Source organism: Budorcas taxicolor, chromosome 1, assembly GCF_023091745.1.
Source record: "Budorcas taxicolor isolate Tak-1 chromosome 1, Takin1.1, whole genome shotgun sequence".
Classification (NCBI taxonomy): domain Eukaryota; kingdom Metazoa; phylum Chordata; class Mammalia; order Artiodactyla; family Bovidae; genus Budorcas; species Budorcas taxicolor.
In genome coordinates this window covers 56,167,637-56,184,357 of record NC_068910.1, presented here as the reverse complement: position 1 = coordinate 56,184,357, position 16,721 = coordinate 56,167,637, and the positions used below count along the sequence as shown (strand labels likewise).

Sequence of the window (16,721 nt, the reverse complement as noted above, 5' to 3'; positions counted from 1 at the left end):
TCAAGAGGAAAATGAAACAAAACAAAACAATTTGATTGAGAAAGATTCTAGTTACTTCTTGAAAAGTCTCATTTTTCCAAAACTGCTTTTCAGTATGTTTTGCTGACAGATTGTTATTTCTTTTTTCTTTCTTTTTATTTTTACTTTATTTTACTTTACAATACTGTACTAGTTTTGCCATACATTGACATGAAAGAGCTTATTCTTGGATGGGCCATTGATGAATTTTGCTTTTTGATATGGGTAATGTTCTTGCCTAATTTACCTTAATAGTGTCTCGATCTTAACTCCTTGCCGCTGGATCTAGATAGGCGCTATTACTCTGCTGTCCTTTGCTCTCCTGTTTTTATTGTCTGCACATAAAAAGGTGAATATCGTGAGAACAAACAGAAAGGGGTTTATTGGTCTGCACTTGCATCTCTTTTGGCATGATGTTGCTTCTCTCTCTAGGGGAAGTGGGACAGGGTTTATCAGTCCTACTGTAACAGAGTGCTGTAATACGGTCTGTAATGTATGTCTTGCTGACCGTACATTCTCTATAATTCTGTGCAAGTACCAGTGAGTAGTAGCATAATTCATTCAGAGTCTACAGAACAAATTCTGGCTCCAGAATCTGATTGAAGTAATCGTAATATCACGGAACTGAGAAGGATGAACAGGTTTTCTATACATCTCCAGAATCACAGACCATCTTCATCTATTTTTATCCAAAATGATAACTCCATTCAGGTCTTCACATTTTTATGCCTTGAAGTTTTCACGGTAAAGGCTTAGAAGGGACTACCCTAGTGGTCCAGTGGTTAGGACTTGGTGATTCCATAGCAGAAGACATGAATTCATTCCCTGGTCGTGGAACTAACATCCCACATGCCCTGTGGTGCAGCCAAAAAAAAAAAAAAAAAGAAGACCACAAAATAAATTACAAAGCCTTAATTTTATTCCTAAGTTGATATTGGACTTTGCCTTCTGTCATCCTCACTAATGAGTAGTTAAACCATCAGTGTCTGTGAGTGTTATTTGCAAGCAGAGAGTTGAGTAGCTTAAGGCCAATTAAGAGACAAGCCATAGAAACCAGGCTCTGAATAATGAAGTGCTTAGTGCACTTCCAAATCTAAAAATTCATTTAATAGGATTGATTTAAAAATATATCCTAACCAATTTTTGGATACATGGATAGCAGTGTGAATTAGATTCTTGCCACTCCTTGCCAGAAACCATCAAGAAAGCTTGTCATGCACACATCATTTTTTATGATCTAATTCTTTAGAATGAGAAGTCTGCAAAATTTAAGAACATATTTTAAGAGAAATATAAATGAAAACACTCACTAAGCAAGCTCTGAACCAGGCACTATTTGTCTGATAGCTGTTTCCTCTGATTTCTTACCTCTTCAAGCCTATGAATGATGAATCAATTAGCTTACTATTATTTTAGTCATTTTTCATTTCAGAAGAAGAAATCTTTCAAAGGAAATTGGCAAGTTTATGGTCTTTCTTTAGAATTCATATATTTCAAAGACATCTGTCCCATTAGATTATACATTTTTCTACAAAAGAATTTCAATGTTTATCTTTCCCTGTGCCTTCAAACAATTAATATATAAAGTCTTTGAATGTAAAGATTGCGCCTTGCTGTTTTAAGCATCTAAACTGATTCCTGTCACATGAGAGTATTGATAATTATTAAATGAATCAATACCAACTTGTGGTAGACAGAATCATCTCCTCATCCCCCAAAGATCTCTAAGTCCTAATCCCCATTCCTGGCAAATAAATATGGCAAAAAAAAAAAAAAAATAAGGTTGCAAATAGGGTTAAGGTTGCAAATACATTAATCTTAAAGTAGAGAAATTATTCTGGGTTATTTGAGTGGACCCAGTATAATCACAGGGGTTCTTAAAAGTGGAGGTGGCGGGCAGAACAGGAGATCAAGAAAGACTTGACTCACCACCACTAGCCTTGAAGATGAAGCAATGTGGGCAGCCAGCCTCTGGGAACTGAAAAAAGCAAGAAATTGGATTCTCCCCTAAAGTTTGAGGGGACAAGGAAGGAACTCAGCACTGTTGACACCATGATTTTATCCCAGTGGAATCTGTGTCAACCTTTTAACCATAGAAGTATAAGATAGTGCAGTTGTATCATTTTATACCCCCCTTGTTTTTGTTAACTTATTACTACAGCTACAGGAAACTAGTAGACTTTATAGAAATCATTTCAACTAAACAGCATTCAAACTATTTCTAAATTACATTCTAAATAGCTTCTGGAAGATTGTCTTTGTTTCTCCTATTTTTAAAGGTCTTTGTATCATTTGAGTGGCTTGTTAAAAAGTAAAAGCTATGTTGTTAATCATTTTGACTTAATAGTTTCTTTACACCTGCTCACAAGGATATATTAGAGTTGAAGACTATTAAATATCCAAAAAGAGAGTCTTTGGAGTGCTGATATATCAGAGAGTATTTTTGTTTGTTATTGAAGTATAGTTGACTATGTCTGCATCTCCACTGCTACCCTGCAAGGAGTTTGATCAGTACCCTCTTTCTAAATTCCATATATATGCATTAATATGTGATATTTGTTTGTCTGGTTTACTTCACTCTGTATAATAGGCTCTAGGTTCATCTATCTCATTAGCACTGACTCAGATACCGTCTTTTCATGTCTGAGTGATATTCGATTGAATATATATATATACCACAGTTTCTTTATCCATTCATCTGTTGATGGACGTTTAGGCTGCTTCCATGTCCTAGCTGTTGTAAATAGTGCTGCAATGAACATGTGGTTACATGTGTATCTTTCAATATTTGTTTCCTTAGGGTGTATGTCTAGAAGTGGTATTGCTGGGTAATATGGGTAGTAAATTTACTCCTAAATTTTTAAGGAATCTCCATACTGTCTTCCATAGTGGTTGTATCAATTTATTTTCTCACCAACAGTGCGAGAGGGTTCCCTTTCCTCCACACCCTCTCCAGCATTTAGTTTGTAGATTTTTTTGATGATGGACATTCTGACAAGTGTGGGGTGATATCTCCTTGTAGTTTTGATTTGCATTTCTCTAATGATAAGTGATGTTGAGCATCTTTCCATGTGTTTATTAGCCATCTGTTTGTCTTTGGAGAAATGTCTGTTTAGGTCTTTTGGTCACATTTTGATTGAATTGCTTGTTTTTCTGATGTTGAGTTGTATGAGCTGCTTGTATAGTTTGGAAATTAATCCTTTTCAGTTGTTTCATTTGCCATTATTTTCTCCCATTCCTAGGGTTGTCTTTTCACCTTGTTGATAGTTTCCTTTGCTATGCAAAAGCGTTTATGTTTAATTAGGTCCCACTTATTTATCTATTTATTTTTATTTCCATTACTCTAGGAGGCGGGTCATAGGGGATCTTGCTGTGAACACATATGAAATGTTCCATATTTGTCATCCTTGCACAGGGCCATGCTAATCTTCTCTGCATCATTTCAGTTTTAGTATATATGCTGTTGAAGTGAGCACTCTAGTTTTTGCTGGAGAGGAAATGGAGTTCTCCACATATATACATTATTTTTATATTCTTTTCCATTATGGTTTATCCCAAAAGATGGGGCATAGTTCCCTGTGCTATACCATAGGATCATGTTATTTATCCATCCTAAATGTAATACTTTACGTCTACCAACCCCATGCTCCCAGCGCATCCCTCTTTCTCTCCCCTCCCTTTGGCAAGCACAGGTTTGTTCTCTGTTTTTGAGTCTGCTTCTGTTCGGAAGGTACATTCACTTGTGTCATATTTTAGATTCCACATATGAGTGATACCATGTGACATTTGTCTTTCTGTTTCTGACTAACTTCACTAGTATGATCATCTTTAGTTGCATCTGTGTTGCTGCAAATGACATTATTTTGTTCCTTTTAAAGGCTGAATGGTGTTCCATTTATATATGTGTGTGTGTGTGTGTGAGTGTGTGTGTGTGTGTGTGTGAGAGAGAGAGTGTGTGTGTGTGTGTGTGTGGATACACACACACCACAGCTTCTTTATCCATTCATCCATCAGGGATGTTTAGATTATTTCCATGCCTTGGCTACTATGAATAGTGCTGCTATTAACATAGAGTGCATATATAGATAATGTTATTTTTGACCTAATGAAGTCAAATATTATTTCAAGCCATCTGTTTCCATAAAATGTGCCCAGAAAATTGTACACTGTAAATCTAAATTCATGCAAATATGTATCTCTTAGCTCTTAACCTTAATACTTGCTTTCAATAATTCCTGTTATTAAAAAAAAAATCACTGGTGTTTCAGTTCAGTTCAGTCGCTCAGTCGTGCCCGACTCTTTGCGACCCCATGAATCACAGCACGCCAGGCCTCCCTGTCCATCACCATCTCCCGGAGTTCACTCAGACTCCCATCCATCGAGTCCGTGGTGCCATCCAGCCATCTCATCCTCAGTCGTCCCCTTCTCCTCCTGCCCCCAATCCCTCCCAGCATCAGAGTCTTTTCCAATGAGTCAACTCTTCACATGAGGTGGCCAAAGTACTGGAGTTTCAGCTTCAGCATCATTCCTTCCAAAGAAACCCCAGGGCTGATCTTCTTCAGAATGGACTGGTTGGATCTCCTTGCAGTCCAAGGGACTCTCAAGAGCCTTCTCCAACACCACAGTTCAAAAGCATCACTTCTTCGGTGCTCAGCCTTCTTCACAGTCCAACTCTCACATCCATACATGACTACTGGAAAAACCATAGCCTTGACTAGATGGACCTTAGTCAGCAAATTAATGTCTGCTTTTGAGTATGCTATCTAGGTTGATCATAACTTTTCTTCCAAGGAGTAAGCGTCTTTTAATTTCATGGCTGCAGTCACCATCTGCAGTGATTTTGGAGCCCCCAAAAATAAAGTCTGACATTGTTTCCACTGTTTCCCCATCTATTTCCCATTAAGTGATGGGCCCAGATGCCTGATCTTCATTTTCTGAATGTTGAGCTTTCATTAGTGTTTAGAAGGGCTCAAAGAGTTTATAAAGCTGGTATCACCCCTGAGTTTTAGGTGATTAAATCTAAAGCATATAGGATGCCCTATTCTGATTAAATAAAGAGTGTCCTAAATCTCTGAATAGCTGAGTGCCATAAGAAAGCTTAGGCTTGAGACACAAAGTAAAAGTTCAGGGAGATAATTATCGACATTTATTGTGTTAACCCAATAGACAGTTGTCCCTTGAGGGTCGCGACACTACTCCTTCTCCCAGTTGAAAATCCTTGTATAACTTGTTTGCTGTCTCTGTATGTTAATTCCTTCTATCTGCAGTTCTATATCCATGGATTTAATCAGCCTTAGATCATGTAGTAGGTGCTTTTTGCGTGCATGCTCAGTCATGTCTGACTCTTTGTAACCCTATGGACTGTAGCCTGTCAGGCTCACTGTCCATGGGATTATCCTGGCAAGAACACTGGAGTGAATTGCCATTTCCTCCTCCAGAGGATATCTCTACTGCAGGGATCAAACCCATATCACCTGTGGTTCAGCCTTGGCAGGCAGATTCTTTACCACTGAGCCACTGTGTAGCTCTGTGTAGCAGGACAGTATTTCAATTTACAATAAAAAGATTCTAAGTGGACCTTCCTGGTTCAAACTTGCATTGTTCAAGGGTCAACTGTATATTTTTATTATTCAATTGATTAAATTCTTATTGATTTGAGTGTTTCTTATTATTCATGGAATTAAAATACTTTCAAGCATTTAAAAAATGTATCTGTCCATTGACGATGTATGACTACTATAGCAAGTAGCAAGATCAGGTGGCTGACTGTAAATAGGGCCATTTTCTCTTGAACTGTGAGTGCAGCTTATTTTGGAATAGAGGCTGATGAAACAGTTGTACTGGTTGAGTCATTGAAATACCTAAAGTAAAAGACTCAACAATTTGATTTCTGACTGTTTGGTGGTAGAGCAGATGTTAACCTCCCTGGGTGCTTACCTAACTTCCATCAGTCAGCACCTACATCTCTTTCTAGATGGCTTGCCCTCAGACTGGGCCAGGGGGAAGGAGGGCTGGTTTCCTGATGCACAACCAAAGCTAGAGGATCTAGGAAGACACATCCCCCTGGTGGAGGCAGATGGAAAACAATGATTGACAGGTGTCGGGTTGTCTGCATTCCAGTTCTTTTGCTCCTGATGAGAACACCTGGTGTAACCAATACTATCTCCAAAGTTTCACTGACTTCCCTAGAGACAAACGTGCTACCCACTCTAAATAGTGTAGCAATTGTTAATAGTTAACAGGTTTCTCTGGAAAAAGCAAAGACAGTTTGACTATGGGAAAGACCTTTGTAGTGGTGGATAGAATTGCAATCCTGTGTCCTACTTGTGAACAGATCACTGGTTGGTTAACAGGATTCAGCCAATCGTACTTGTTTTCATATAGATACATCCTAAAGAATCAAAACTGTACCAATATTTAAGATAATGGGGTTATAATTCAAACATTCTCAACAAAGCACAAAAGTATAGGAATGAAATATTGAAACTAACCTATTTTTCTGAGCAATCACTTTAAGGTAGTGTAGCGTATTTGAACCAAATGGTGGTCCAGAGACCTGTGGGGTCCCTGACATTCTTCCCCTTTCTGGTGGTCTGCGAGGTCAATGTATTTTCATAATATGGGCTTATTATTTGCCTTTTTCAGTCTGATTCTCTCCTGAGTGTAGAGTTGAATTTCCCAGAGGCTACATGATGTATGATATGGCAACAGATTGAACGCAGAAGCAGATACAAGAATCTGTCTTCTATGAAGCCCCAAATTACAGAGATTTGCACAAATATAAAACAAGGCCACTCTCGTCCTTATTTATTTCGTTTTTGAAATTTTTATAAAAAATATACCACCTTTGACATCATGTGAAGTCTTTTTTTAAAAAAAAATACTATTGGAGTATAACTGATTTACAATGTTGTATTAGTTTCAGGTATACAGCAAAGTGAATCAGTTATACATACACATTTACCCCTTTTTTTAGCCTCTTTTCCCACATAGGCCATTACAGAGTATTGAGCAGAGTTCCCTATGCTATACTGCAGATCCTTATTAGTTATCTATTTTATATATTGTAGTGTGTATATGTTGATCGCAATCACCCAGTTTATCCCTCCTCACTCCCTTTTCTCCTGGAAACCATGGGTTTCTTTTCTACATCTGTATTTTAAAATTAGTTATTAAGGAGGCATCTAAAACTTTGAATTTTTAAATGGTAAATAGCTTTAACCTATGTAAACGAAAGTTATTTGCATTCTTAATACTTGTTAAGAGTATAAAGAGGTGCTAACGCAAATATGGAAACAGTTAACAAATAAAACAATGTTCCTGATTTAGAGTAAAACTCAAAATTCACATTTTTTCATTTTCTCATAATTAGAAAAACTAAAGGAGATAGCCACGACAAAGATAAAGCTTAAAATGTCCTCTCATCTTTCTGATCTTAGGTAGAAAAACTGAATGTGTTCTAGAAGCTAGTTTAAGGGGAATGATTAAGGAATGCATTTCTATTAAAGAACTTAGACTACCATACTTTGGAAGCAAGCACGTAGACTCCTTACGGTATAGTGCGTATTTTGCATTCTCAAATGCGGAGGCAATGGTTATGCTTCTAAATACATGCTTTATCTTTTTATTAGCAAATAGTATATTGTTTGAGTATATAGATGCTTTGTCAAAACATAGTGCATACACAGTGTGTGTGGTGTGCAGGGTTTCTGGGAATGGAACTGTGTGATTTGTGAGTGGCATGTGTGTCTGTCAGAACTTGGGGAGAGTTTAAAGATAATACTTAAAATCCAGGAGGGTAGGTAACCATGGCTGTGTCATCAGTTCATTTCAGTTGCTCAGTCATGTCCAACTCATTGCAGCGCCATGGACTGCAGCTCGTCAGGCCTCCCTGTTAGTCACCAACTCCCAGAGCTTGCTCAAACTCACATCCATTGAGTCAGTGATGCCATCCAACCATTTCATCCTCTGTTGTCCCCTTCTCCTCATACCTTCAATCTTTCCCAGCATCAGGGTCTTTTCCAATGAGTCAGTTCTTTGCATCAGGTGCCCAGTGTATTGGAGTTTCAGCTTCAGAATCAGTCCTTCCAATGAATATTAAGGACTGATCTCCTTTAGGACTGACTGGTTGGATCTCCCTGCAGTCCAAGGGACTCTCAAGAGTCTTCTCCAACACCACAGTTGTAAAGCATCAATTCTTTGGTGCTCAGCTCTCTTTATAGTCCAACCCTCAAATCCATAGATGACCACTGGAAAAACCATAGCTTTGACTAGGTAGACCTTTGTTGGCAAAGTAATGTCTTTGCTTTTTAATATGCTGTCTAGGTTGGTCATAGCTTTTCTTGCAAAGATCAGGCAGATTTCATGGCTGCAGTCATCATCTGCAGTGAGTTTAGAGCCCCCAAAAATAAAGTTTCTCACTATTTCCATTGTTTCCCCATCTATTTGACATGAAGTGATGGGACCAGATGCCATGATGTTAACTTTCTGAATCTTTAGTTTTAAGCCAACTTTTTCACTCTCTTTTTTCAACTTCATCAAGAAGCTCTTTAGTTCTCTTCTTTCTCCCACAGGGTGGTGTCATCTGGGTATCTGAGGTTATTGATGTTTCTCCCGGCAATCTTGATTCCAGGTTGTGCTTCCTCCAGCCCAGTGTTTCTCATAATGTACTCTGCATATAAGTTAAATAAGCAGGGTGACAATATACAGCCTTGAAATACTTCTTTTCCTATTTGAAATCAGTCTGTTGTTCCATGTCCAGTTCTAACTGTTGCTTTCTGACCTGCACACAGATTTCTCAAGAGGCAGGTAAGGTGGTCTGCTATTCCCATCTCTTGAAGAATTTTCCACTGTTTTTCATGATCCACACAGTCAAAGGCTTTGGTTTAATCAGTAAAGCAAAAGTAGATGTTTTTCTGGAACACTCTTGCTTTTTCTACAATCCAACGGATGTTGGCAATTTGATCTCTGGTTCCTCTGCCTTTTCTAAATCCAGCTTGAACATCTGGAAGTTCATGGTTCATATGCTTTTGAAGCCTGGCTTGGAGAATTTTGAGCATTACTTCGCTGGCATGTGAGATGAGTGCAATTGTGCGGTAGCTTGAGCATTCTTCGGCACTGCCTTCCTTTGGGAGCTCTGTTATCATATAAGCACTGTCCTGTCCCCTTCTTTTGGTCTCTGCTGATTCCACATAGTGCCTTTCTCTTAATTGTACTATACTTCAGTGTTCTACTCACCTTGTAGAATGCATCTTACAGACTTCCAGGTTTGCTAGTTGGCGTAAACAGTCACACTAATATAATAATAATAAATAATATCATGTATCAATAACTAATTGAATACTACACACTATTAAGTTTCACATATTTTTTTTTTAATTTTCACAGATGGTAAAGTTTCCTGTTCTGGAATCCCCAAATCATGATTCTTTCAAGCTTATTGCTTCTTAACCTAATATGAAAAATCTCTAAGGAAATAGTTACCTATTAGCCTTAATAAATGATTATGATTTTAACCCAATGAATTCATGTAAGAGTTATAACAGCTTAAGATGTAATGTCTCCTTTAATTTATTTTGAAAAGATGCAACTTACTATTTTCTACATCCTTTCACAGCCCAAGCACTTTTCTCATCCCAGGGACAGCGTTACGCCTTTTGTTGCACTTAGCATGGTGAATCTTCCCTGGCAGCTCAGTTGGTAAAGAATCCGCCTGAAATGCGGGAGACCCTGATTCGGCTCATGGGATGGGAAGATCCCCTGGAGAAGGGAAAGGCTACCCACTCCAGTATTCTTGCATTTCCCTGGTGGCTCAGCTGCTGAAAGAATCCACCTGCAATGCGGGAGACCTGGGTTCAGTCCCTGGAAAAGGGAAAGGCTACCCACGCCAGTATTCTCACCTGGAGAATTCCATGAACTGTATAGTCCATGGGGTCGCAAACAGCTGGACATGACTGAGCAACTTTCAACTTTCACTTTAAGATGGTGAAGAGAACAATGTCCATTTGCTTTATGTCGTGCTTTCTATGAGAGTCCACTGGAGGGCATGCTTCTTTGCCTCTGTGAACTTAATGGGCTAGAGAACATATTCTATAGAGAAAACTATCTTCTCCCTAATTGGTCTCGGTTCGAGTTTTGGTTCTGTCTCTTGTTACTTTTGAACATAGGCAAGTTATTTAGTCTCTTTCTGGTTTCATCAAGGAACCTAATGAGTCCATTCAGTTCAGATCAGTCGCTCAGTCGTGTCCGACTCTTTGCAACCCCATGAATCGCAGCACGCCAGGCCTCTAGTCCATCACCAGCTCCCGGAGTTCACTCAGACTGCCGTCCATCGAGTCTGTGATGCCATCCAGCCATCTCATCCTCGGTCGTCCCCTTCTCCTCCTGCCCCCAATCCCTCCCAGCATCAGAAACTTTTCCAATGAGTCAACTCTTCACATGAGGCAGCCAAAGTACTGGAGTGTCAGCTTTAGCATCATTCCTTCCAAAGAACACCCAGGCTGATCTCCTTCAGAATGGACTGGTTGGATCTCCTTGCAGTCCAAGGGACTCGCAAGAGCCTTCTCCAACACCGCAGTTCAAATGCATCAATTCTTCAGCACTCTGCCTTCTTCACAGTCCAATTCTCACATCCATACATGACCACAGGAAAAAACCATAGCCTTGACTAGATGGACCTTTGTTGGCAAAGTAATGTCTCTGCTTTTGAATATACTATCTAGGTTGGTCATAACTTTTCTTCCAAGGGGTAAGCGTCTTTTAATTTCATGGCTGCAGTCACCATCTGCAGTGATTTTGGAGCCCCCCAAAAATAAAGTCTGACACTGTTTCCACTGTTTCCCCATCTATTTGCCATGAAGTGATAGGACCAGATGCCATGATCTTCATTTTCTAAATGTTGAGCTTTAAGTCAACTTTTTCGCTCTCCTCTTTCACTTTCATCAAGAGGCTTTTTAGCTCCTCTTCACTTTCTGCCATAAGGGTGGTGTCATCTGCATATCTGAGGTTACTGATATTTCTCCCGGCAATCTTGATTCCAGCTTGTGCTTCTTCCAGTCCAGCGTTTCTCATGATGTACTTTGCATATAAGTTAAATGAGCAGGGTGACAATATACAGCCTTGACGTACTCCTTTTCCTATTTGGAACCAGTCTGTTGTTCCATGTCCAGTTCTAACTGTTGCTCCCTGACCTGCATACAGATTTCTCAAGAGGCAGGTTAGGTGGTCTGGTATTCCCGTCTCTTTCAGAATTTTCCACAGTTTATTGTAATCCACATAGTCAAAGGCTTTGGCATAGTCAATAAAGCAGAAATAGATGTTTTTCTGGAACTCTCTTGCTTTTTCCATGATCCAGCGGATGTTGACAATTTGATCTCTGGTTCCTCTGCCTTTTCTAAAACCAGCTTGAACATCTGGAAGTTCACGGTTCACGTATTGCTGAAGCCTGGCTTGGAGAATTTTGAGCATTACTTTACTAGCTTGTGAGATGAGTGCAATTGTGCGGTACTTTGAGTATTCTTTGGCATTGCCTTTCTTTGGGATTGGAATGAAAACTGACCTTTTCCAGTCCTGTGGCCACTGCTGAGTTTTCCAAATTTGCTGACATATTGAGTGCAGCACTTTCACAGCATCATCTTTCAGGATTTGAAATAGCTCAGCTGGAATTCCATCACCTCCACTAGCTTTGTTCGTAGTGATGCTTTCTAAGGCCCACTTGACTTCACATTCCAAGATGTCTGGCTCTAGATTAGTGATCACATCATCATGATTATCTGCGTCATGAAGATCTTTTTTGTACAGTTCTTCCGTGTATTCTTAACACCTCTTCTTAATATCTTCTGCTTCTGTTAGGTCCATACCATTTCTGTCCTTTATCGAGCCCATCTTTGCATGAAATGGTCCCTTGGTATCTCTAATTTTCTTGAAGAGATCTCTAGTCTTTCCCATTCTGTTGTTTTCCTCTATTTCTTTGCATTGATCGCTGAAGAAGGCTTTCTTATCTCTTATTGCTATTCTTAGGAACTCTGCGTTCAGATGCTTATATCGTTCCTTTTCTCCTTTGCTTTTCGCCTCTCGTCTTTTCACAGCTATTTGTAAGGCCTCCCCAAACAGCCGTTTTGCTTTTTTGCATTCCTTTTCCATGGAAATGGTCTTGATCCCTGTCTCCTGTACAATGTCACAAACCTCATTCCATAGTTCATCAGGCACTCTATCAGATATAGGCCCTTAAATCTGTTTCTCACTTCCACTGTATAATCATAAGGGATATGATATAGGTCAAACCTGAGGGCTTCATCAAGGAACCTAATGAGTCCATTAGATGTATATAATGCCTTCTTTACAGAAATCTTGCACAGATTTTGTACAGTTCCACAAAAGTGCTTGTAGGAAAATTAGATAATACTGTTATAACTAGCAATTGTTTGCATCGTAAGAATCATTTCATCAACATCCAGCCTCTAGGCTGGAAATACAATTTCACTTTTGAAATCTATAAAGTACCGTCATTGATGGACTTATCTAGTACATGGACTTGTAAGATATACCTCCCTTATAGTGAGGCCACGACCACTCTTCAGTTTCCAAGCTTTTCACATTGTTGCCATATCTCATTCTAGAATGGCCTCCAGTTAATGACGTATCTCAGCTGGAGCGCACCAGTTTTCTAGCAGGGTCAGAAAGAGTAGCACAGCAGATAAATATTTACCTGAAATGTGTTGTAGTGGCTCCCAGATTCATAGATCCTAGTCACAATTCTGAGTGGACCAAGAGAGCTATCTTCATGCAGGCAGTCATAATTTTAGGTAAAACAACTATAAAAGCATGAAGGATTTCGAACTTCTTGTAGTGATCTCATGACATATCTTTGCACCTCCAGTTCACAGATCCTAGGATCCCTTGCTACCTTCATTTCCCAAAGAAACGTTCAAGTATAGATGTAGCATTTTTCATGAAGATTTTTCTGATCTTCAATTTCTCTTCTCTTAACTTTCACTGCAGTTCATCAAATCATTTTATTCTGTATTGAGTCTCTATTTGTGACATGTGAGGCCTTGGGACTTACCTTTTCCCACTGGATGGCAGAATTATGCCTTTTTTAATCCTTATATCTCCTCCAGTACCAGCATTTAAACATAGGAAATGTTTAATATAGATACACTGAATTGAATTTTAAAACATTGAGCCCACTGTCTGTGGTTTCTCAACCACACTGTCTTAATACATTCAATCAGTAAATAGTTATAAAGTGAAAGTAGAAACCAACTATGATTTCAATACAGAAATATTTTACATACTGTGTTCCTGTTTGTAAATTTTAAAATGTTTAAATTTAAAAAGCTTTCTTTGGATAAAAGTCAGTGTTCAAAACAGCATGTATCGTTTTCTTTCTCATAAATTTTGTATTATCTCTCGATTGTACCTCATGCTTTCCATTGCTCCTATCTCCAGATTGTTTTTTAAGTAATGGGTTATGAAAATTAAAAGAAGCAAAAATAATACAAAATACAAAATGTGTTAGAATACCACACATCCTGTTGGTTGTTATAATTAATTAATCCCACAACTAGTAATTAGACCTGTTGTCTTTCTCTTACACAGCTCGAGCCCTGGCAAAGGTTTCTTTCTTTGTGAAGTTCTGCAGGTTCTGTCCTTGTCTTGCATGGGGGCTGCAGGGCCTGTGCCATCAGCAGAATGAACTCATTAACCTTTCCATTGATTTGAACTGCAATTTGAATAAATATTTATGCCTTTTCTCCCTGATGGCCAAGTGAAGTCCTTTATCAGTAGCACCAAGAGCTTCTCCCTTTGACTTCTCATACCTGTTCAGAAAATGTTTATCAAGCTGTTTTGTTTACATTGTTAATCTCTTGCTGCCTTAGGTTTGGCACAGAAACACATTCATTCTGGATTTAGTAGATTTATTTTATATTCATTTGGCTTCTGCAGTGAAAGTAATTTTTACCTTTGGGGGTACTATTTTAACTTTAGGATGTAAGCATTTCCAGATTCTGTCTGTCTGTTTCTTGTCTGCCTGTGGAGTGTATCTCTGGTTACTCTTTGTATATGACTACTTCAGATTCACTTTTTGACACCAGTATCTCCTAAAAGATACAGTTAGAGGAGATAATTACTAACACTATGGAGGTGAGGTGACCAATGTATGCTTGTATTAAACTGACACTTTGAACACCTAAGCTAAATGTACACATTACGTGTTAATTAAATCTCAGTAAAGCTGGGAGAGATAGTTAGAGGCAAGAAATGTCTGTGTTCTTATGTCCTCACATTCTATCAGTAAGCACTTCTTTTCTGGGGAGAATAAAGTAGGGCTTACTGTAAGCCGACCATAGTGCTTAGTACAATATGGATTATTTCATTTTTATTCCCAAAGTGCCCTTAGTGGAAAAGCACTGTTCCGTTTTGCAGATGAGGAGGCTGAGAGTTACAGAATATATGGAAATTGCTCAGACACGTAGGAAGTGGGCTGATTGATTGCAGAATTTAGTTCTGCCACTTCCTAGACATGTGATTTTGGGAAAATGACTTAACCTCTCTGTGACTCAATTCTCAGAGGCAAAATGGGGATAATCATAGTTCCTTTGTGTACTATCATTATAAAGTGGCTGTGGACTAAATAAGTTGCACTAAGCAGAGTCTGTGGGATGTTCCTGGTATATGTAAGTACTCTTTAGGTGTAGGTAGTTATACTAAGTCATAATTTTTTGTTGTTGGAAAATACTCTAGGAGAGGAACTCAGAAGGAAATCCCATAACTCTTCCTCTGCGTATGCTTTCCCTCCATTCCCAGCTTGGAGGACCATGATTCTTCTTTATTTGCTAAATAAGATGAGTATTCTCTGTTGGTTTAAGTGTGTCATACCTTTAGTACATTTGAAGCCTTCCTGTTTGAGATGCAGTTGCTCGCTTCAATACTTATTTAGCTTTTGGAAGAATAGAAATATTTGGCCACCACTTTCAGTAAACCACATACTTTATTTTTTATTTGCATGCATGCTAAGTCGCTTCAGTCCTGTCCAACTCTTTGTGACCCTATGGCCTATAGCCCACCAGGCTCCTCTGTCCATGGGATTCTCCAGGCAAGAATACTGGAGTGGGTTACCATGCCCTTCTCCAGAGGATCTTCCTAACCCAAGGATCAAAACTGCATCTTGTCCATTCGCAGGCAGGTTCTTTACCACTAGCAGCACCTGGGAAGCCCAATTAGTATATATATAAGCAGCAGGGCTACCCAGATGGTGCAAGTGGTAAAGAATCCCCGTGCCAATACAGGAGGCATAAGAGACACAGGTTCAATCCTTGGGTTGGGAAGATCCCCTGGAGTAAAAATGGGCTCGCAAAGAGTCAGACATGACTGAACATCTGAGCACATCATAAGTGCTCGTCTTATTATAAAGGAAAGGTAGCATGTTTATAGAAACTTCCTTTAGAAAAACCATCTTTATTCAAACACTACCCTGTAGAATGACTTTCTTTTAATTTTTGCTGTTTTGAGTTGCATATAAAGATCTGGGTCCAGAAGAAAAGGCAGTTTGCTAAAAAGCCTCAATTAGAGAATTACAGATTTGGTTTTTTTCTCCTTCTGAATGGTATCCACCCACTGAATGGTCTAAAGAAGCCATGGAAACTTAGTGAGATTTGATAATGTTTTTTGTTCCTTGCATTCCTGAGATACTGGAGAAGTTGTCTTGCTCTGAGAACTTCCTTTAGGCTGAAAAGTACCATTAGAAAAGCAGTTGCTACAGGTACCTAATTCAAAGAACTGACTTGAATTCCTTTTGTGGTTACAAAGGGGTCCAGTTCAGGTCAGTTCAGTTCAGTTCAGTCACTGAGTCATGTCCGACTCTTTGCGACCCCATGAATCGCAGCATGCCAGGAGTCCCTGTCCATCACCATCTCCTGGAGTTCACTCAGACTCACGTCCATCGAGTCCGTGATGCCATCCAGCCATCTCATCCTCTGTCGTCCCCTTCTCCTGCCCCCAATCCCTCCCAGCATCAGAGTCTTTTCCAATGAGTCAACTCTTCGCATGAGGTGGCCAAAGTACTGGAGCTTCAGCTTTAGCATCATTCCTTCCAAAGAAATCCCAGGGCTGATCTCCTTCAGAATGGACTGGTTGGATCTCCTTGCAGTCCAAGGGACTCTCAAGAGTCTTCTCCAACACCACAGTTCAAAAGCATCAATTCTTTAGCACTCAGCCTTCTTCACAGTCCAACTCTCACATCCATACATGACCACAGGAAAAACCATAGCCTTGACTAGACGGACCTTAGTCGGCAAAATAATGTCTCTGCTTTTGAATATGCTATCTAGGTTGGTCATAACTTTTCTTCCAAGGAGTAAGCGTCTTTTAATTTCATGGCTGCAGTCACCATCTGCAGTGATTTTGGAGCCCCCCAAAATAAAGTCTGACACTGTTTCTACTGTTTCCCCACCTATTGCCCATGAAGTGACGGGACCAGATGCCATGATCTTCATGTCTCCTGTTTGGCAGGCAGATTCTTTAACACTGAGCCACCTGGGAAGCCCAAAGCCTGTTTTATCTGATCTAACTCAAGTCCTTTACACTAGTAGACATTTAATATTTTTTCTTTATTAAGAAAATATTCCTTACTGTAAAGTAGACCCAGGAATATATTTCTGGGGTGAGGGATAAACATACAGCGGAAGAAGAGTAATGAAGGG

The 16,721-nt window shown here is 39.3% G+C and overlaps 1 protein-coding gene and 1 pseudogene across 1 annotated transcript in view; one reads left to right on the top strand and one right to left on the bottom strand.

Moving 5' to 3' along the window:
• The window catches only part of RBMS3 (RNA binding motif single stranded interacting protein 3), a 620,879-nt gene that overhangs the window by 376,543 nt on the left and 227,615 nt on the right, over positions 1–16,721 (top strand). The gene's annotated exons all lie outside the window — the stretch shown is intronic.
• LOC128058177 (uncharacterized) lies at positions 3,395–3,494 on the bottom strand (annotated as a pseudogene).